General features: G+C 45.1%; 1 protein-coding gene and 1 pseudogene across 2 annotated transcripts in view; both read left to right on the top strand.

The window, feature by feature from the left end:
• LOC133381551 (zinc finger protein 501-like) overlaps window positions 1-22,666 on the top strand; it is a 110,118-nt gene that overhangs the window by 33,381 nt on the left and 54,071 nt on the right. The window lies entirely within an intron of this gene.
• On the top strand, window positions 8,525-21,684 carry LOC133381533 (zinc finger protein 420-like; annotated as a pseudogene).

Consider the following 22,666-nt stretch of genomic DNA (forward strand, 5'->3'; position numbering starts at 1 on the left):
GGATGTCAAAGTGAGTTTCTAGCATGTGAGTTTCTAGCCATGTTAAAAAGCAAGCAGGGCATTCCAGGCAGGGGGTTGTCAGCCTTGCTTTGATATCGTTATCATTGCATAGGATCTCTACTCAAGCCTTACAACAGCACAATCCTAACAATATATACTGAGAAGTCAGCAGGACTGCTATAGGGCTAGTCCCTTAGTCAGTGTGTTTAGAATAGCAGCCTTCAGAGGCCTCCATCTTTACTCACAACACTGAGCTTTCTTCCTGCAATCCCTTCTGGTGACTGGCCTGGCCTGAGGGCACTTAAACCCTTCTTGCCAGAAGCAAGTAGGCGAGATTAAATGTCCCCTACCCAGGCTCCCTGAGGACGTGAGAAGAAATGATCCCATCTCTTGAGCTGGACCTGGAAACACCCTCATTTAGCTAAAATTTCTCTTAATTTCCAATCAGATATTTTGATTGAGTGGGTATTCTCCAAGCAACTGTGGTTAATGCTTATTGTATCATACTTAATGGCTCACTAGGGCCCACCCCATGACATCATAAGAGCCCGCCCCTGAAATCTCAGGGTTTGGGAAGCTTCTGACCTGGCAACCCTAGTTGTGGCTATGGACGTTTTGTGGCTTGCTGCATGAATCCCGCCTAGTCGTGTGCAGCTGGTGAATTTGGTATGTCTAGCTCTCTGGGAAGTGCCGTCCCATTTTCTGTAACATGCAGTATTACATGGAAGGGGTATCAGAACATGGTTTCCAAGGGCGTTTTGTGGCTGTCTCCCTGACTCCCCTCTCCCACTTCACTGGCTTTCTGCCAGCCACTCTTCCCCGACTGCACCCTGTTGAGAGACTCATGCGAAGGGTGGGGGTATCAAAGCCACCCTTGGGAAAGACAAAAGCAGTTTTCCTCCTCCCATTGCGCGAGGGTGCGCACACACCCAGGGGGGAGTTCAGGACAATGTGGAGGGAGGGGATTTTAGGTGGAAGGTACATTTCCTTTTCCTTCTTCCCAAATCCACATTTTCTGTAGGAGACATTATCAGTTCACTTTAACACTTAGCAGGAGCCAAAGAAGTAGCCATATGTGGCAGGTGATGAAATTAGGCATGGCAATGATGGCCCAGAGAAAGAAGACAGAAAAAGCTTTTCTCCCTGTCTCATAACACCTTTGAACTCATGGACATAAAATGAAGCTGAGGGTGGGAAGATTCAGGACAGACAAAAGAAAGTCCCTCACATAGTTAATTGCGGAATTCACTTCCACAAGAGGCAGTGATGACCACCAGCCTAAAATGTAAATGTACTTCCTTCAGATAGATTCCGACTTATGGTGACCCTATGAATAGGGTTTTCATGAGGTTGAGAGGCAGTGACTGGCCCAAGGTCACCCAGTGAGCTTCATGGCTATGTGCGGATTTGAACCGTGGTCTCCCAGGTCATAGGCCAACACCTTAACCACTACACCACACTGACTCAGGCCACCAGCCTGGACGGCTTTAAAAGCAGATCAGACAAGTTCATGGAGGAAAACGCTATCAGTGGCTACTAGCCATGACGGCTGTGCTCTGCCACCATCGTCATAGGTTCTGCACATCAGTTGCAGAAGGTGCAGGAGGGGAGCGATGCTCTTGCGCTCAGGTCCTCCTTGGGGGCTTCTGGGGGGGGCATCTGGTGGGCCACTGTGAGAACAGGAGGCTGGACTCTAGCTGGGCCAGTGGCCTCATCCAACAGGCTTGTCTTACGTTCTAAAAAAACTTTTTATTTCTTCTTTGCCGTACAAATATCAGAACAGTATAAAAATACATAACACAGCGAAAGAAAGAAAGAAAGAAAGAAAGAAAGAAAGAAAGAAAGAAAGAAAGAAAAAGGAGCATTAATCACATTGTTGCATATAAAGGATTTTGTGTTAATTGTCCTTTTTTAGTAATTGTTCTCTTTTCCACTTTGAGTTTTCCTATAAAGTGTTTTTAGAGTGGTCTGTGTACATACTTACATACACTCACATCACCGCATATGCAATAAAACTTAAGATGCTCAAAATTTGTCTGCTGCGTTTCTTAAATTCTTTTTTTTATTTTTTCCTTCAATCAACTTCTTAAGTGTACAAATCAAATTTTCGCAACTATTTAAATGTCACAATGTACTGGCATATAGCTTATCCAATCAAAACATATATACACAGATAAATTAAAAAGGAAAAAGAAAATAAAACAAAACAAATGTTTCAAAATTATAATAATAAAAATAAATCAATCAATAAAAAAGGTTGAATAGAGAGTTACTGAGATTAAAGTAAGCTTTAAAAAGCATAACATTTAATACATGGAACTGCATAGAGATCTCGAAATTCCCTGTTGGTAGACAGATTTAGCACAATAACTCCATAGACTACCGGAAGACATCCCTCCATAATGAGGCATGAGTTGGTGACTGATAGAAATTGTGCTCCTGCACTGCTGCATAGCTTATAAATACAAACCATTTAATATGAAAGTTGTCTTTTTTATTTGGATTCCACCTCGCCAATCTTTGCTGTGTTAATTTTTCCATTAAAGCTGTGTTCCATACCTGATTGTACCATAATTCCATTAAATTGTAATCAGTCTTTTTCCAGTACAAGCAATTACAATTCTTGCTGCCACTAGTAAGGTTACTATTAGATCCTTAGAGTGCAGCGATATATTGTCTCCTTGGAAAACCAGCAAGAGAGCCATAACAGGATCAGACTTGATGTTATGCTCTGTAATCATCCCAATTTCATCAAACACTTTTTTCCAAAATGCCTGAACAGGAGGAGCACATGTCCATCACGTATGAAAATAACTTCCAAGCTCTCCTCACCCCCTCCAGCACCTCTGTGTAGCAATATTATTGATTCTATAATAATAATAATGATAATAACATTTTATTTCTAAGCCGCCTATCTGGCCGAATTAACGGCCACTCTATGCAAAACTAATGGAGTTAGTTGTGACCGCCGCCTCTGCCGCTGCGGGCTGTGCTCTCGCCCGGGTCGTCATCGTTGTGGCTTGTGCTGCCGCCGCCGTCGTTGCCCCCGCCGCTGCGGGCCGTGTCGCCGCTGGAACACCATCGTGGCGGCCAGGCCCATTGCTTTTCCACTGCTGCCGGGGCCTTCGTGCCGCTGTTGCTCGGACATTCTTTCGGCTGCTTCTGCCTGCTCCTTGTTGTTGTTCCATCGCTGGATCGTTGCTGCTGGGCTCCGTTGCTTCTGCCTGCTCCTATGTCTTTGCTTCATCGTGACTTTCTGCCTGCTTGCCGCCGCTCCATTCAAGTTCGCTGCTTGGGGCGTGTTTTGCCCTTTTGGCTTGCTTACTTGTTTGTTTGTTTATTGGGTCGTGGGCAGATATTTTACAACTTTATTTGCAGATATTATTTATGGACGAAGCTTGACGCGGAGGAGTATTCTTAATACCGGCTGCTATTGTTGATATTTGGGTGTATTTTAACTTGTTAGTTAGTTTGTTTGTTTGTGCGTGTGAATGAGATTGTGTGGATGTGTTTGTGTGCGTTTATGTGTATTTTATGTGCTGTTGTGTGAATGTGCCTGTTGTGTTTTAGTATTTTTAAATATGTGCCTGGGAGAGCATATTTTGCATTTAACGGGGAGGCTTTCGGGGGCCCCAATTAGCGTAGTGACGGGTTATGGGAGGTATGGCGCTAGGAGGAGAACGTGCCAGGTAAGGGGAACTCGCCCCAGACAAGTTGTGTCTGTGCCTTGTTCCGGTTCTCCTCAAGGCCACAGAACTGCTGGTTGTTCTATCAGCCAGCCCTTAGATCTCCAGGTGCTGCTTTTGAATGCCAGGTCGGTATATAATAAAACCTCCCTTGTCCACGACTTAATTGTGGATGTGGGTGCCGACCTGGCATGTCTAACCGAGACCTGGGTGGGTGAGCAGGGAGGAGTTGCTCTCTCTCAGCTTTGTCCACCTGGGTATACGGTGCAGCACTATGGTAGACCTGAGGGTCGGGGAGGCGGGGTCGCTGTGGTCTGTAGGAGCACTTTCTCTCTCACCAGGCATCCTGTCCAGATGGCGACTGGTCTAGAGTGCCTCCACCTTGTGCTGGGTCAAGGAGACAGACTGGGAATCCTGTTGGTGTACCGCCCACCTTGCTGCCCAACAGCTTCCCTAGCTGAGCTGACAGAGATAGTCTCGGAGGTATTGCTGAGGTCCCCCAAACTTGTGGTGTTGGGGGACATCAACATTCATGCTGAGACTGTTTTATCTGGGGCGGCTCAGGACTTCATGGCCTCCATGACAACCATGGGGCTGTCTCAATTTGTTACTGGCCCAACGCATGTATCGGGTCACACTCTTGATTTGATCTTCGCCACTGGTCATGGAAATGGTGATCTGGAGGTGGGGTGTTTTTCATCTACTCCATTGTCATGGACAGATCACTGCCTGCTGAGTTTTAGACTTACGACGACTCTTTCCCTCTGCAAGGGTGGGGGACCTATTAAGTTGGTCCGCTCTCGGAGGCTTATGGATCCTATTGGTTTTCAGACGGCTCTGGGAGTTTTTCCAGCTGATAGTACTGGCGCTCCTGTCGAGGCCTTGGTCGAACTGTGGAATACGGAGATGGCCCGGGCTATTGACACGATTGCTCCCGCGCGCCCTCTTCGATGCAGAGCTCATACAGCTCCATGGTATACCCCGGAGCTGAGAGTAATGAAGCAAGAGAGAAGAAGGCTGGAGTGCAGATGGAGACGAACTCCAGACGGATGCAGTTATGCTTTGGTAAGTGCCTCTACTAAGTCGTATATAAAAGCGGTAAGGGCGGCGAAGAAGTTTCACTTCGCTGCCTCTATCAGGACATCTCTCTGCCGCCCTGCAGAGCTTTTTAGGGTTGTACGAGGACTCTTACATTCTGGTCCTCGAGATACTATTGAAACACCTGAAGCTCGCTGTAACGACATCGCAGGGCACTTCCAAAATAAAATCGTATGCATCCGTAGGGACCTAGACTCCGATGTTATGACAGACGAATCCATTGAAGTGTCCAGAACACGGTCTTGTCTTTCATTATTGGATGAGTTTCAGTTGGTGCAGCTTGAGGAAGTGGACAAGGTACTTGGATTGGTGCGGGCGACCACGTCTGCTCTAGATCCTTGTCCATCTTGGCTAGTGAAGGCTAGCAGGACTACTACCACCGGCTGGGCCAAGGAAGTGATAAATGCCTCCTTGAGTGAGGGAGTAGTCCCTAGTAGCCTCAAGGAGGCAGTAGTAAGACCTCTCTTAAAGAAACCTTCCTTAGACCCAGATGACCTGAACAACTATAGACCGGTGGCGAATGTCCCCTTTTTGGGCAAGGTTCTGGAGCGGGTGGTTGCCGGTCAGCTCCAGGTGCTCTTGAATGAGACCGATTATCTGGATCCGTTTCAATCCGGTTTTAGGCCTGGTTTTGGCACTGAAACAGCCTTGGTCGCCCTGTATGATGACCTTTGTCGGGAGAGGGACAGAGGGAGTGTGACTCTGTTGATTCTCCTTGATCTCTCAGCGGCGTTTGATACCATCGACCATGGTATCCTTCTGGGGAGACTCGCGGAGTTGGGAGTTGGAGGCACTGCTTGGCAGTGGTTCCGCTCCTACTTGGCGGATCGTCACCAGAAGGTAGTACTTGGGGAACATTGCTCGACACCTTGGACTCTCCATTGTGGAGTCCCTCAGGGGTCGGTTTTGTCCCCCATGCTTTTTAACATCTACATGCAGCCTCTGGGTGCCGTCATCAGGAGTTTTGGAGTGCGTTGCCACCAGTACGCTGATGACACGCAGCTCTATTTCTCCTTTTCATCTTCTACAGGTGAGTCTGTGGATGTGCTGAATCACTGCCTGACCGCGATAATGGACTGGATGAGAGCTAATAAACTGAGACTCAATCCAGACAAGACTGAGACACTGTTGGTGAATGCCTTCCCTGCCCAGATGGTGGATGCTTACCCTGTTCTAGATGGGGTTACACTCCCCTTGAAGGAACAGGTTCGTAGTCTTGGGGTTCTTTTCGATCCTTCCTTGTCTCTGGAGGCACAAGTGGCCACAGTGGCAAGGAATGCATTCTACCACCTTCGGTTGGTAGCCCAGCTACGCCCCTATCTGGACAGGGATGACCTCGCCTCAGTGGTTCATGCTTTGGTAACTTCTAGGTTGGATTACTGTAATGCGCTCTACGTAGGGCTGCCCTTGAAGACAGTTCGGAAGCTTCAGCTAGTGCAAAACGCAGCAGCCAGACTGCTGACGAGGACCAGCCGGTCGGCGCATATAACACTTGTTCTGGCCCATTTGCACTGGCTACCTATTTGCTTCCAAGCCAGATTCAAGGTGCTGGTTTTGACCTATAAAGCCTTACACGGCGTGGGACCGCAGTATCTTGTGGAACGCCTCTCCCGCTATGAACCGACCTGGTCACTTCGCTCAGCGTCTAAGGCCCTCCTCCGGGTACCAACCCATCGGGAAGCCCGGAGGACAGTTACTCGATCTAGGGCCTTTTCTGTAGTGGCCCCCGAACTGTGGAATAGCCTCCCCGAAGAAGTACGCCTGGCGCCGACGCTTCTATCTTTTCGGCGCCAGGTTAAGACCTGGCTATGCTCCCAGGCATTTTAATGCGTTTAATGTTACAATTTTAAATCTCTTTGTTTCAGTTTATTTATTGTGATATTTTGTATTTCTGTATTTTTAATCTTTTGTACACCGCCCAGAGAGCTATTCGCTATGGGCGGTTTAAAAATGAAATAAATAAATAAATAAATAAATAAATACCACCTATGAATAATCTTATATGAGTTTTCTTGCAATTTTGCTGATATTGAATGAAATGGGAATTTATCCCATAAATTTTCCCATTTTACAGAATTAATCTCCATATCAACATCTTCCTCCCATTGTCGTATGCTATCTAAAGTCCCAGTAGTTAGATCTAGTAATATTTTATGTAAAGATGATAAAGAACCCTTATCAGTGACTGATGTTCCCACCAAATACTTCTCAAAGTCAATGATTTCTGTCCCTGCTCCTCCACAGAAGGTATCATTATGAAGTACTGAACCTGAAGTAACTGATACCAAGTACATAGATGTGGGTATAGTTTTTCCTGAATTTGTTTAATAGTAAGTGGAACTCCATTAAGTTATGTAGTGTGTAAAGCCCCTTTGCCTCCCAACAAAGTCTGCGAGCTTATTTTGATAATAAAATAGTGGATGGTGAATAAATGGAATAATAGGAGTTGGCTGATGTATCAAACGCTTCCTCCACAACCTCCAGACAGACAAGTTGGCTAATAAGAAGAGGTTATCTAGAAAATAAAGATCTTTTTCCCTGTATGCCATTAAAGGTAAAGATCTAATTTTCGATTCCCAGCAGGCTGGACATTCCATAGACAACCATGAACGAGTCATATCTTTCTTAATTACCGGCAACAAATTTTTCAAGTGAGCAGCATCATGATACAGTTTCAAATTTGGTATCCCTACATCCCCCTGTGCTGCCCTCTTATATTAACGAAATCTAGGGCTGTTCCCTTGATGAATGAACCTCATTAAAAAGTTTTGCCAACTTCTTAATTTCTGGGTGGTGACAACAATTGGGTGTCCTAAAGAGAAACAATAACTTTGGAAGAACCATCATTTTCATTGCTGCAACTCGGCCCATCCATGAAAGAGGCAAGTGTTTCCAATCCAGCAACAATTTTCTTACCTTCTTTATCAAAGGAGTACAGCTGAGCGATTCCATTTTGCTTATTTTTTTGGAATAAAACCCCCAAGATATTTGAGTGCAGAAACACAAAGTTTTAAATGAGTTTGTAGAATCACTTGTAATTTTGGAGCCAAGTTATAAAAATTAATTTGTAAGCCAGCCAGAAATCCATATTCCTTTATAATTTCAATTAGCCTAGGAATAGCCTGCACAGGGTTGTTACCAGAACAGGAACATCATCTGCAAAGAGATTTAACAGATGTGATTTACCCTTTAAGCATAATCCCTTAATAACAGTATCGGCCCGCAAAATCTGGGCTAATGGCTCCATTGCCAAAGCAAAGAGTAAAGGTGATAGCAGGCAGCCCTGTTTTGTACCTCCTGATTTCAAACATCTGAGAATCTGTTCCGTTTACCCGAATGCACCCTCTTGAACCCTCTGCTTATAAAATTCTCACCAAGGTTCGTTTTAAACAAGACTTGGAAAAGGAACTTCCAGAGAACCTTATCAAAGGTTGCATCAAGCAAAATGATTGCCAGTGACCTCTTTGTACAGTCATGTTCTTCTCTTTCATGTAAACTTTTCCCAGACAGCCTTTTTATTAGAAATATGCACAAGATTTTTATTTTATATTTTTAACATGGAGGAGTGGCACCATCCAGAAAGTTGCTGACCCCCTTTCCCCCTTGGCCCTCTGTGAGAAACAACCAAGGGGGCTTCGCCAGTGTGCTCTTTAATGGTTAATAACAGCAAGAACCAAAGAGCAGCAATTCCTAGAGCAGAAGGGAGGTTGCCATTGAGGGACTCCCCTTTCCCGTCCCGCCTACCCGAAAGAAATGCAGGGAGGGAGCAGTCAGTCTCTTTCTGCTTGCGGAGGTGTGGGAGAAGCTGCACGGAGGGAGCCCCGAGATCCAGGTGCACCATTTGGGGCGGTGGGTGGGGAGGAGAGGAATTTGGAAGAAAGCGGGGACCCTTTTTAGGAGCCCTCCTCCATCAAGGGACCCCCAGGGTTTGAGGATGCAATCCTGCCCCGCGGATCTCAGCTCTGCCCTCCTGCTGGGTCCCATCTATTTAGAGTATTCCTCAGAAATCCCAAAGGCAACAATCCCGAGCTAGACAGATCCGTTTGTCTCGGTGTAAGGCAGATTCTTCACGTTCCCTGTTTCCTTCTTTAATTCAGCCTTGATCTTTTAATCATGAGATTGTGAAATGCATTCCTGCCAGCCCTCCTCAGTTTTCCTCTCTCCCAGAATCAAGGTTGCCGCTTATTTGAGCAAAGCAAGCTGGCCCTTTAAAGTAGCAGGGCAGACAAGAATATTTAGAAAGTGCAGCTTTTCCCGCAACTGATGCAAACAACTTCCCACATCCTTTGTTTGTTTATTGCATATTTATCCCACCTTTTTCTCCATGGAGTTCACGGTGGCGTACATGAGTTCTCCTCCTCATTTAAACCCCACAACAACCCTGTGAGGTAGGTTAGGATGAGAGGCAGTGACTGGCCCGTGAGCTTCATGGTCTCCCAGGTTCTAGCCCAGCCGCTACAGCTGGATGTTACAAGCACAGCAGCAGGGCCAGAATAAAAAGATGGCAAGAGTTACTCCTCCATATTTGTGCGAGGTGCATGATAAAAGCGCAGTAGCAGGGTTGGGGAAAAAAGTGGTCCAGACTGATGCTTTCACACACATGCCAGGGATATGTTAAAAGGTTTGGGGGGTTTAAACACCTGCAGTGTTCTTAATCATTGAGTAGCTTAGCCTGGTTCAACTGGAACTTGGCACATGCCTCAATACTGCATTTGGCTTTATTCCAAGCATTGAGGGATTTCTTCTGGTAACCAGGGAAAACCACTGTAGTGTCAATCTCTCTCTTTCTTTGTATATATGTGTATACATGTGTCTATATGTATATATGCATGTATCTGCCCATAAGAATAGAACCAGGAATTGGCAGCCACTCCCCCCTTGCCCAGATCTCCTCCCATTAAAACAGCCCCTTGCCTTTCAAGCCCATAAAAAGACCTCTCCCCTCCCTCACTGAGTTGAAACTTTTCCAAATATTGGGCATTTTCTGCTTTTGAGGTGCTGGTTACGGACTACCCTGAAAGCAACCATAGAAAAAGATTCCTGATGAAGACCTGGGTCTTTTCTGCTCTCAGCTGGCGAATGAGCATAGGTGTCAACACCATCTGGATTTGGGGGGGGGAGAGAACAATCTCGGGCTGAGAGGGGGGACGAGGAAGGGTGTGGGAGTCTCATCTATTGTCAAGGAAGGAGAAGTGGCGGTCAGAGTGGAAGGGGCATCCTTTTCTAAAAATCATTTTAAAAGAATAATGATTTTAAATATATAGTTGAGAGGTGAGGTGGAAAGGCCAGAAGTGGCTGAGGATTTTAGGGATGCGGGGGTGGGGAGAAACAGGCTACCAAGTAAAGCTCAAGAGAGGAGAGGAAAGAGGTTTGCTGAATACGGAAGGGAAAAGGAGGTTCAGGAGGGATGTTCTTCCCTTCAGTGGTTCACGTAGTTAGGTCAGCAGAGATGATACAGCAGCAAAAAGCTTTAACTAGAGGGCGGGTGGAGTTTAGATGGTCCAGTGTAGGATTCAGCATCAGTTAAGTTCCAGTTAGTTTTCCCCTACCATGTTCTTCTTCTGAGTAGAGTTAGGCGTAAAAGTTTAAGATGCGTATGTTATTCTGTTTCGTTGTTCTATATAATCATTATTTAATTATATTATTCCATATTTCCCCCTTTCCCCGGATTAATTCAAATGCAATGTGCTGTTGATTTCTGTTTGGTCACCACCCCCTGCCTGTTGTGGCAATTCAAGAACCTCTTTTTAAATGTTGACATGAGCGGATGGACGAAATAGGGCTGTGTACTAATTCAGTAATAACTGGGCCACTTTTTTTTCCCTTCGTAGGCTGTGAAATGGCATCGGAGTGACATTCTAGGTCCTTCCCCCTTTCTCTAGAGGGGAAACAGCCACTATGTGGCCAGCTCAGGTAGGAGAAAGCTCGTTGGGGAGACGCATTGGGGAACAGCCGGAGTGGGTCCATCCTCAGCACAGAGGGACTAGTTGCAGGGGGGCCTGTCTCTTACCTCTTTTACTTCTGGGCTTCCTCTAAGGGAGTCTGTTGCCTCCACTGAGGACCCAAGACCGTCTGGTCCAGTGCCGAAGCAGATGCCTCTGGGAAGCCCACAGGGGGAACCTGAGCGCAACAGCCCTCTTCCAGGGATTCCCAGGAACTGCTGTTCAGTAGTATACTGCCTCCGACAGTAGATGTCATACGTAGGCCTCAAGGCTAGGAGTCGTAGATGGCATTTTCCTCCATGATTTTGTCTAATCTTCATTTGATTGGTTGATGGCCATGACTGCATGTTGTGATGGTGAATCCCAGAGTTTAACTCTGTGCTGTGTGAAGAAGCGCTTGCTTTTATTTTTCCAGAAGCTGCCAACATCTAGCTTTACTGGATGGCCCTCAATCATCATATCAGAGAGAGAGAAAAACTTTCCTGTTTCTCCATACCTTGCATAATTATATACATCTCTATCATGTCTTTTCTTACTCATATTTTTTTATAAACTGAAAAGCTCCAGATGTTCTTCTGACTCCTTGATCATTTTGGTTGCCCATTTCTAAACCTTTTTACACCTTTACAATACCCTTTTTGAGGAGAGGCAACCAGAACTGTCCGTGGCATTCTAAGGGCAAAAGCCATATGTGGTTCTGCTTCACAAAGACTTCTTCTTAGATACATTTGGTAATTTTCTCTTTAATAATGGTTTCGAGTAGTTTTCCCAGAAGAGTATTCAGCTAACCTGCCTCTTAATTTCATGGATCCCTTAAAAAAAATCTGATTACATTGGCCACTTAACACTCCTCAGATATGGAAGGCAATCTGAGGGACAAGTTAAATATTTTTGTGAGAAGATCAGCAATTTTACATTCGAGTCCTGTAAGAACCTTACCCTTAGCTAAATGCCATCTCGATCCAGTGATTTGTGAACACTGAAGGAACAATCCCCAATTGCCACATCTCTCTTCAGGTTCTGAGTGGAGAGGAGATAATTTCCACACTTTTCCTTGGAGTGTTTATGAGGAATGTGTTTTGTTTTCATATTCCAGGGTCTGGTGACCTTTGAGGAGGTGGCCTTGCATTTCCCAGAGGATGAATGGGCCCTGTTGGATCCAGGCCAGAGAGCCCTTTACATGGAGGTCATGGCGGACGTTCATGAGATGATAACCTCCCTGGGTAAGGATCCCAATTAGATCACTTCTAGGGTATTGATGGACTTAGCCTGGGCTTTAAAAGAAGAGCTCTGCTGGATCAGGCCAGAGGCCCCATCTAATCTAGGATTCTGTTCTCATGGTGGCCATCCAGATGCCTTTGGGAAGCCACAAGCAAGACATGACTGCAACCGCACTCCCCCCGCTTGGGACTTCCATACTGCCTTGGAGACTGGAGGCAATACAGGCATCATAGCAAATGGGCACATGTGCTATGACTTATTTATCTGAAGTCAAGTGTCTTATTGGTAGTGGGTGGGTGGGACTTGCCATGTCATTCAGAGTACACAGTACTAAGGTGGAGTGACCCTGGAGCTGCAAGCGGGGAGGTGTAGGTTGGGGCTGTGCGGAGCACTTGAATAGCTCTGGAAATTTGCCCTCACAGTCTCAAACCCTCCATTGCCTTGATCCTCCCCCTCAAGGTAGGTGACAGCGACACCACAGCTGAGAGGCCAGGTGCGTAGCTCTCCCCCTCCAAGCCGCCTGCATCTGGATAGGCCAATTGACTGGCTCTCTTTAGGGCAGATTCATTTGTGTTTACATGTTTTTGTTGCTGAAACGACATCTGAGTTTGAAACATAAGCACATGTCCTTGCTGGAAGGAGATGGCGGTGAAGACCTCTTTGTCCGTGGCTTAGCAGAAGAGGAGAGATGAGCAGGTAGATGCTCAGATGGGCGATGGGACCCTTCTGTCTCTGGGAATTATGTCTAAATTGGCAGAAAACTAAATTGTTGAATTTGATGGTCTTGTTACCTAGCACAGGCATTCTCAAACTTTCACACTTAGTTCTCGCTTGACAGATCTGAAAATTACCAGGCCCACCAGTCTCAAGATGGTGGTGCAGGGCAGAGCCAGTCATAAAATGGTGGCAAGAGGAAGCAAAATATGACATAATCAGCTGGTAATTACTGACATTTTCTACTAATACCTAGCCCATCTTTGGTATCTACTTAGCAACATCATTTGCCTTGTGGCAAGGAGTTCCATAGCTCATGTTTCCTCCAGGTAAGTCCAGATATTTGTCTGTAGATTTTGTGACTCATACTCCTCATTTTAGGCAGAATTTGCAGATTCAGAGGCTCTTAGTGGAGAAGGCTTATTCTTTTATACTTTCCCCCTCCCACATTTGCCCATCTTCTGTAATTTCTCCTCCCATTCCCTTTTCACGCTCAGTTTGTACTCCATCTATGTCATTTGATGGGCAAAGTGCATTTCAATGTACGTCGTACCTTTGGCTCTGTATCAAGACGGAGTTCTAACTCAGTCCTTTCATATACTTTAACCTATGTAAGTTTATACCTTCAAGGTCAGGGTAGAATGTCAGCCTGGCACAACCACTGGCTCCCTTCTTCTGAACTTCATCTCCCTAGTGCGGTTAATGTATTAGTTACTATTTGGATCCGTCCCAGTCTGGTTTCAGGCCTAGCTGTGGCACTGAAACTGCCTTGGTTGCCCTGGTTGATGACATCTGTTGGGAGAAAGACAAGGGGAGTGCGATCCTGCTCTCACTGACCTTTGATAATGTTGATCATGGTACTCTTTTACCTCCAGGGCCACTTCAGCCTGGCACAACCACTGGCTCCCTTCTTCTGAACTTCATCTCCCTAGTGCGGTGACCTTTGATAATGTTGACCATGGTATTCTTTTGGAGGGCCTCAGGGAGGTGGCAATTGGGGACACTGTGCTTCATTGGTTCTGCTCATACCTCCAGGGCCACTTCCAAAAAGTAGTTGTGGGAGGCTGTTGTTCAGCACCATGGGAGCTGTCTTGTGATGTTCTTCATGGCTCCTTCTGGTCCCCCAATGAACGTCTGTATGAAGCTGCTGGGAGTTGTCATCAGGAGATTTGGAGGGAGGTGTTTGTCAATATGCAGATGACGCCCAACTCTGTTTCTGTGTTCCATCTGAATCGGGAGAGGCAGTTGAGGTGTTGGACCAGTGCTTGGAGGCGGTGAATGGCTGGATGGGGGCCAATATATTGAGGCTAATTCCTGAAAAGACAGATGTATCTTGGGTTCCGATGTCCGGGAGAAGGGGAGACAGCCTGTTCTGGACAGGGTCGCACCCCCTCTATCCCTTTTGGTCAGAGATGACTTGGCAACGGTGCTCCATTCTCTGGCAACATCTGGTTGAATTATTGCAACCCACTTTATGTGAGACTGCCCTTGAAGATGGCTCAGAAACTTCAGTTCGTCCAAAATACAGCAGCCAGATTATTGGCTGGGGTTCCTTCTAGATCTCATGTAACCCCTGTTATAAAAAAGCTGCATTTGTTGCCAGTTTGTTTCCAGGCTCAGTTCAAGGTGCTAATGCCAGTGTAAAGCCCTAAATGACTTCAGTCTCAAATATCTTCCCTACAGACCCTGCAGAGATCAACAGAGGGCGCCCTATTGGTAGTTCCACCACCCTCAGAAGGTTGGGGTGGTGCCCTTTGGGAGGGCGTTCTCTGGCAGCCCCTAAGTGGTGGAACTCCCTCCCACTGAGGTGTGTCCAGCAGCTTCGCTGTAAAGTTTTAGGTGAATGTTGAAGACGCACCTCTTTACCCTGCCCCTTGATGCTTCAAACATGTATTTTTAGGACCCGCCTTATTTTGTGATTTTAGGTTTGATACTGGCAAGGCCAGCCCCCTTTCTTCTGAATGCACAGGCTGAATGGTTCTTGCTTTCTCCCTATATCTACTCAGAGTTTTTATATGTTGAACGTTAGTTCACCTGAGCTCGCAAGTTTCCAACGGCAGTCATCTAGAGTAGGTAGATTATGGATAGAGACCCCACGCAAGGATTCTTGGGTCTTGGGAAGTACCAGAAATACTTGAAAGAATATTTTGCAATTTGTGCATAAGCAATAACTACAATACTAAGTACTTTTTACATCTACATTACAGGTGGTTGTTAATTTGTTTTTAATAAGAACATAACATAAGAAGAGCCTGCTGGATCAGGCCAGTGGCCCATCTAGTCCAGCATCCTGTTCTCACAGTGGCCAACCAGGTGCCTGGGGGAAGCCCGCAAGCAGGACGCGAGTGCAAGAACACTCTCCCCTCCTGAGGCTTCCGGCAACTGGTTTTCAGAAGCATGCTGCCTCTGACTAGGGTGGCAGAGCACAGCCATCATGGCTAGTAGCCGTTGATAGCCCTGTCCTCCATGAACTTGTCTAATCTTCTTTTAAAGCCATCCAAGCTGGTGGCCATTACTGCATCTTGTGGGAGCAAATTCCATAGTTTAACTGTGCGCTGAGTAAAGAAGTACTTCCTGTAGTCTGTCCTGAATCTTCCAACATTCAGCTTCTTTGAATGTCCACGAGTTCTAGTATTATGAGAGAGGGAGAAGAACTTTTCTCTATCCACTTTCTCAAGGCCATGCATAATTTTATACACTTCTATCATGTCTCCTCTGACCCGCCTTTTCTCTAAACTAAAAAGCCCCAAATGCTGCAACCTTTCCTCGTAAGGGAGTCGCTCCATCCCCTTGATCATTCTGGTTGCCCTCTTCTGAACCTTTTCCAACTCTAGAATATCCTTTTTGAGATGAGGCGACCAGAACTGTACACAGTATTCCAAATGCGGCCGCACCATAGATTTATACAACGGCATGATGATATCGGCTGTTTTATTTTCAATACCTTTCCTAATTATCCCTAGCATGGACTTTGCCTTTTTCTCAGCTGCTGCACACTGGGTCGACATATAATGTTATATTTTAAAATTGTTGTAACCTGCCTTGGGACCTTTTGGTGAAGGGCAGGTAATAATAATAATAATAATAAAAAAATAGTCAGTCCTCCGTTTTCTATTTCCACCTCAGCTTTCTCTGGTCTCTGCCTCACACTGCCCTCCTCAGCTGCCTTTCCAAAACGTGTCACTAAGCAGCTACTGTTAAATAGGTCTGTAACACAGTAAAAGTACAAGGCCTTGAATTTTAACAATTACACTCTGACATCAACAGAAGTCCCAGAAATATTTCTTCAAAGTACAAATCATAGACAGATACATGCATAGCGTTTCTCCACAGCATTATACCTGCTTTTCCTTTTATGCCATCAGGAGGTGTCCGGGGTATCATGGCTGAGGGGGAACCCTCAGAAATGTCACCAGAAAGACCTGAAGAGCAGAAGAAGGAACAAGAAGTGGGGAGTCAAGATGGAGCAGAGAGGGAAGAGGAGAGCAAAATGCAGAAGCCGGGAGATGAATCCAGAACTTCTCAGGGTGGTGAATATAAAATTCAACAGGAAACTCATTGCCCAAAGGAAATGAGAATGCTTCCTGAGTGCAGTAAAATCTTAAGCTGCCAACAAGTCCTCAAACAGCGAGGGCATATGACGGAGAAGGCATACAATTTTTTGGAATGTGGGAAGGGATTCCTTGATAAATCGAGCCTTGCTAGACACCAGACAGTTCACGCTAGAGAGAAACTGAATTCATCCTTAAGCTGTGGGGAAAGTATCAGTATTAGTCAGAGTGGAAGGCTCAGTTCCCTTCAAAAACAGCATATAGGAAAAAACACATATAAATTCACTGAAGGTGGCAACAGCTGTTCTGATCAGTCAGTGATTGTTAGGCATGAGACGATATACACTGCAGAGAAGTTGTATGAATGCTTGGAGTGTGGTGAAAACTTCAGGCAGGATTATCAACTGGCTAGACATCAGAGAAGTCATACAGGGGGAAAAGCATATATATGGCCTGACTATGGGAAATGTTTCACCCAAAGATATAATCTGACAAGACATCAGAAGACTCACACAGGCAAGAAGCCATATACGCACTCTGACGGTGGGGAACATCAAAGAGAGGAGAAAAAGTATGAATGCTTGGAGTGTGGAAAGAGATTTTGTCACAGGTCAAATCTTTCTGTACATAAAAGAGTACATGCAGGACACAAACCATATAAATGCTTGGAGTGTGGAAAGAGCTTCAGTCAGAGCGGCAACCTTACTGTGCATCAAAGAACCCATTCAGGGGACAAACCTTATAAATGCTTGGAGTGTGGAAAGAGCTTCAGTCAGAGTGCTACCTTTAGTATACATGAAAGAACTCACACAGGGGACAAACCTTATAAATGCTTGGAGTGTGGAAAGAGCTTCAATTGCAGTAGCTCCCTTACTATGCATCAAAGAACTCATACAGGGGACAAACCTTATAAATGCTACGAGTGTGGAAAGAGCTTCAGTCAGAGTAGCGACGTTACCAAACATCAAAGAATCCATACAGGGGACAAACCTTATAAATGTTTGGAGTGTGGGAAGAGCTTCAGTCACAGTAGCTCCCTTACTGTGCATCAAAGAACTCATACAGGGGACAAACCTTATAAATGCTTGGAATGTGGAAAGAGCTTCAGTCAGAGTAGCAAGCTTACTATGCATCAAAGAATCCATACAGGGGACAAACCTTATAAATGTTTGGAGTGTGGGAAGAGCTTCAGTCACAGTAGCTCCCTTACTGTGCATCAAAGAACTCATACAGGGGACAAACCTTATAAATGCTTGGAGTGTGGAAAGAGCTTCAGTCAGAGCAGAAACCTTACTGTGCATCAAAGAACCCATTCAGGAGACAAACCTTATAAATGCTTGGAGTGTGGAAAGGACTTCAGTAACAGTAGCGCCTTTACAATGCACCAAAGAACCCATTCAGGGGAGAAACATAAATGTTTGGAGTGTGACAAAAGCTTTAGTCGAGTTGACAGCCTTACTGTGCATCAAAGAACTCATACAGGGGACAAACCTTATAAATGTTTGGAGTGTGGGAAGAGCTTCAGTCGGAGTGGCAATGTTACCAAACATCAAAGAATTCATACAGGGGACAAACCTTATCAATGCTTGGAGTGTGGAAAGAGCTTCCGTGAGAGTGGCCACCTTACTTCGCACCAAAGAATTCATACAGGGGAGAAACCTCATCAATGCTTGGAGTGTGGAAAGAGCTTCAGTCGGAGTGGCCACCTTACTTCGCACCAAAGAATTCATACAGGGGACAAACCTCATCAATGCTTGGAGTGTGGAAGGAGCTTCAGTCGGAGTGGCCACCTTGCTTTGCATCAAAGAACTAACACAGGAGACAAACCTTATAAATGCTACGAGTGTGGAAAGAGCTCCAATTGCACTAGCTCCCTTACTATGCATCAAAGAATCCATACAGGGGACAAACCTTATAAATGTTTGGAGTGTGGGAAGAGCTTCAGTCACAGTAGCTCCCTTACTGTGCATCAAAGAACTCATACAGGGGACAAACCTTATAAATGTTTGGAATGTGGGAAGAGCTTCAGTCGGAGTAGCATCCTTACTATGCATCAAAGAACTCATACAGGTGACAAACCTTATAAATGCTTGGAGTGCGGAAAGAGCTTCAGTCAGAGTGGCAAGCTTACTATGCATCAAAGAACCCATTCAGGAGACTAACCTTATAAATGCTTGGAGTGTGGAAAAGACTTCAGTAACAGTAGCGCCTTTACAATGCACCAAAGAATCCATTCAGGGGAGAAACATAAATGTTTTGAGTGTGGAAAAAGCTTTAGTCAAGTTGGCAGCCTTACTGTTCATCAAAGAATTCATGCAGGGGACAAACCTTATAAATGTTTGGAGTGTGGAAAGAGCCAGGCGGAGTAACATCCTTACTGTGCATCAAAGAACTAAAGGGCACAAACCTTATTCATATTTGGAGTGTGGAAATCGCCAGAATGGTAATCATCAGGCACATCAAACCATCCACACGGGGAAAGCCATACACATTCCTTTAATGTGGAATCATAGAATAGTAGAGTTTGAAAGGGCCTTTAAGGCCATCAAGTCCAACCCCCTGCTCAATGCAGGAATCCATATCAAAGCATTCCCAGCAGATGGCTGTCCAGCTTCCTCTTGAATGCCTCCAGTGTCGGAGAGCCCACTACCTCTCTAGGGAATTGGTTCCATTGTCGTATGGCTCTAACAGTTAGGAAGTTTTTCCTGATGTCCAGTCAAAATCTGGCTTCCTGCAACTTGAGCCCATTATTCCGTGTCCTGCACTCTGGGACGATCGAGAAGAGATCCCAGCCCTCCTCTGTGTGACAACCTTTCATGTACTTGAAGAGTTTCTAGTCCTCTGATCATCCATATTGCCCTCCTCTGAGCCAGTTATCTGCATCCTTCTTGAAGTGCAGAGACCAGAACTGGACGCAGTATTCACGATGAAGCCTAACCAGTGCTGAATAGAGGGGAACTAATACTTCACGCGATTTGGAAACTATACTTCTGTTAATGCAGCCTAATAAAGCATTTGCCTTTTTTGCAGCCACATCACACTATTGGCTCATATTCAGCTTGTGATCAACGACAATTCCAAGATCCTTCTCACATGTCGTATTGCTGAGCCAAGTATCCCCCATCTTATAACTTAGGTTTCTTTTTCCTAAGTGTAGAACTTTTCTTTTATCCCTCTTGAATTTTATTCTGTTGTTTTCAGCCCAATGCTCCAGCTTATCAAGGTCCCTTTGAATTTTGTTTCTGTCTTCCATGGTATTAGCTATGCCCCCCAATTTTGTATTATCTGCAAATTTGATAAGCATGCTGTGTACCTCATCCAAGTTGTCAATAAAAATGTTGAAGAGCACTGGGCCCAGGACCGAGCCCCGTGGTACCCCACTCGTTACTTCCGCCCAGTTTGAGAAGGAACCATTGATAAGCACTCTTTGAGTACGATTCTGGAGCCAACTGCAGATCCACCTGATAGTTGTTCCATCTAGCCCACATTTAGCTAGCTTGCTAATCAGAATACCATGGGGCACTTTGTCAAAAGCTTTGCTGAAGTCAAGATATATTATGTCCACAGTATTCCCACAGTCTACAAGGGAGGTTAATTGACCAAAAAACGAAATAAGATTAGTTTGACAGGATTTGTTCTTCATAAATCCATGTTGGGTCCTTGTAATCACTGCATCGCTTTCAAGGTGCTTACAGATTGACTGCTTTATCATCTGCTCCAGAATTTTTCCAGGGATTGATGTTAGGCTGACTGGTCTGTAGTTCCCCGATTCCTCCTTCTTGCCCTTTTTGAAGATAGGGACAACATTAGCTCTCCTCCAGTCATCCGGCACTTCACCGGTCCTCTATGATTTCTCAAAGATAATAGACAGAGGTTCTGAGAGTTCCAATCCTGACCTTTCTACTTCATGTTTCCCGGGAGGGTCATAGGCCCTTCTTTGGGAGAAGACTGAGCCAAAGTAGGAATTGAGCACTTCTGCCTTTTCTTTGTCATCTGTTATCATTTTGCCATCCTCATTTAGTAGCAGTGCCACGATTTCTTTTCTTTATCTTTTACTATGGACATACCTGAAGAAAGCTTTTTTGTTGCTTTTAGCATCCCTCGCTAGCCTCAGCTCATTCTCAGCTTTAGCCTTCCTGACACCATCCCAGCAATTCCGTGACACCTGCCTGTACTCTTCCTTTGTGGCCTGGCCTTCTTTCCACTTCCTGTATGTGCCCTTTTTTGTTTTCAGGTCAGCTCTAAGCTTTTTGTGAAGCCACACTGGCTTCTTCTGCTGTTTCCCCCCTTTTTTCCTTGTTGGAATTGCTTGCCATTGTGCTTTTACAATTTCCTTTTTTAGAAACAAAAGAGGAAGAGTAGAAAAAGAGGAAGGCCAAACGAGATGGATTGATTCCATAAAGGAAGCCACTGACCTGAACTTACAAGACCTGAACAGATGCTCTTGGGGTAGCTGATTCATAGGGTCGCCGTAAGTTGTAATCGAGAGAATTGGCAAGGATAAATTAAAGTAGAATGTGACATCGTTTGAAGCTAGAGGGGGGAGCTGAGGGGATTTTTATATATATATATATACATATAGGAGAATATATTTTCCTAGAAAAGTATAGGGTCTTAATAAAACAGAGAAGTAGCAGGCCAGCTAAGTGATCTTCAGCCTTGTTCCGAACTGGTATGCATGGTAACCATGGTAACTAGCTCAAGGAAAAGATAAGAAGGAAGAGGACTGGAACAGAACATTCCCTTTTCAAGGGCTTGATAAGAATTAAGGCTGTAATAGAGAACTGCGCTGGTATGAAAGTTGCTGTGAATGTTTTAATTGGCTTTAATGCTTAGCTAATGCTTGGTTGGAGACTCGTGATTCGTTAATGCTAATTTCTTTGTCCTGAAATGTATAAAACTCCAGGCATGCAGCACCATGTTGCAGAGGTTCACCAACATCATGGGAGTCTGACCGTGCTTGCATTTCCTTTTAATAAAGGCCTAGTTTTTGCTGCAAGCCTGTTCTTCAGGACCCCCGGTCCAGCGAATCCCTAAATTCCCCGTCACCAGGTCAAGCCTTCACAACAGCACAACCATATCTACTCAGAAGTCAGCCCTATTGAGTTCTATGGGGCTTAGTCCCTTAGTAAGCGTGTTTAGAACTGCAGCCTTCAGGGTCATCCATCTTTACTCCTGAGTGCTCTCATCTAACATCTCCACAATACTGGGCACCTTTCGTCCTACAATGGCTTTCTGGTGACTGACCTGGCCTGAGGACACTTAAATCCTTCTTGCCAGAAGCAGTGAAGAGAGATAAGGAGTGATGTTTAGTCGCTCTTCGTAAGTTTCCATGAAAACAATGCTTTGCTTTTAACTGTATATAAACATGGGTGCTGACTTTTCCTCGGAGAATTCCTCAGTCCTATGATGGCCTGATTGGAATATCTCCAATGCATTGGCTAATAAAGACTTTTTAACTTTTAGACTCAGACTGATTTTTCCACAACACCCTTAACAAACTACAGTTCCCAGGATTCTGTGTTGGGGTTCATGTGCTTCAAATGTATGTTGAATGTGCTTTAAATACATGGTGTGGATCTGCCCTAGTATGCTGTGTATTCATTAGTGAATTGAAAGGAACAACTTTAAAAGATACTTTTTTAAACAGGGCTGTAGCTCAGTGGTAGGACACATGCTTTGCATGCAAAGGTCCAAGATTCAATCTCCGGAAGAAACTTATCGCCTGGAATCCTGGAGAGCCGATGCTAGTCCATGTCATCTGTACTGAGCTAGATGGTATCAAATGGCCTGAGGTGGTGTAAGGTAGATTCTTTTGTGCCTGAAAGAGGAGAAAGACCCCAGTGCCACAGTGACTCCAAAATGTATTTATGTATTTTATTTACAACATTTATATACCATTTTATTGTTTAAAAAAACCTTCAAAGCAGGGTATTTAAAAACATTCAAAATAATAAACCAACAATAAGTTAAAAACAGATAAAACACATAATAGCTTCTACATGCCTGGGTAGGCTTCCCTAAACAAAATGTTTTTAGCAGGTCCCAAAATGTGTACAATTAAGTGCCTGCCTAATGTCAATAGGCAGGGAGTTCCAAAGCGTAGGTGCTCCCACACTAAAGGTTTGATTCCTTGTAAGAGCAGAATAAGTACCATGTAGTAGATGTCACATGCAAAGCACACCTTGAACTTAGCCTGTAGTAAATCAGCGACCAGTGCAGATTTCAGAGCAGAAGTATTATGTGCTGATAGGGTCTCACTCATGTCAACAATTGTGCCTCAGTATTCTGCACTAACTGCAGCCCCAGGGTCAGGTTGCTCTGCATGGGGATTTCTGTGAGGTTGGCTGACTGGCTGCCAGGATTTTTTAGTTTTGGTTAGGAACCCTGACTGGTTGTGGGATGCGGAGTTTTCTGCTTTACTCCTAGGAATCTTCTTGTGGTTGGTATGGTA

Source organism: Rhineura floridana, chromosome 3 (genome assembly GCF_030035675.1).
Source record: "Rhineura floridana isolate rRhiFlo1 chromosome 3, rRhiFlo1.hap2, whole genome shotgun sequence".
NCBI lineage: Eukaryota > Metazoa > Chordata > Lepidosauria > Squamata > Rhineuridae > Rhineura > Rhineura floridana.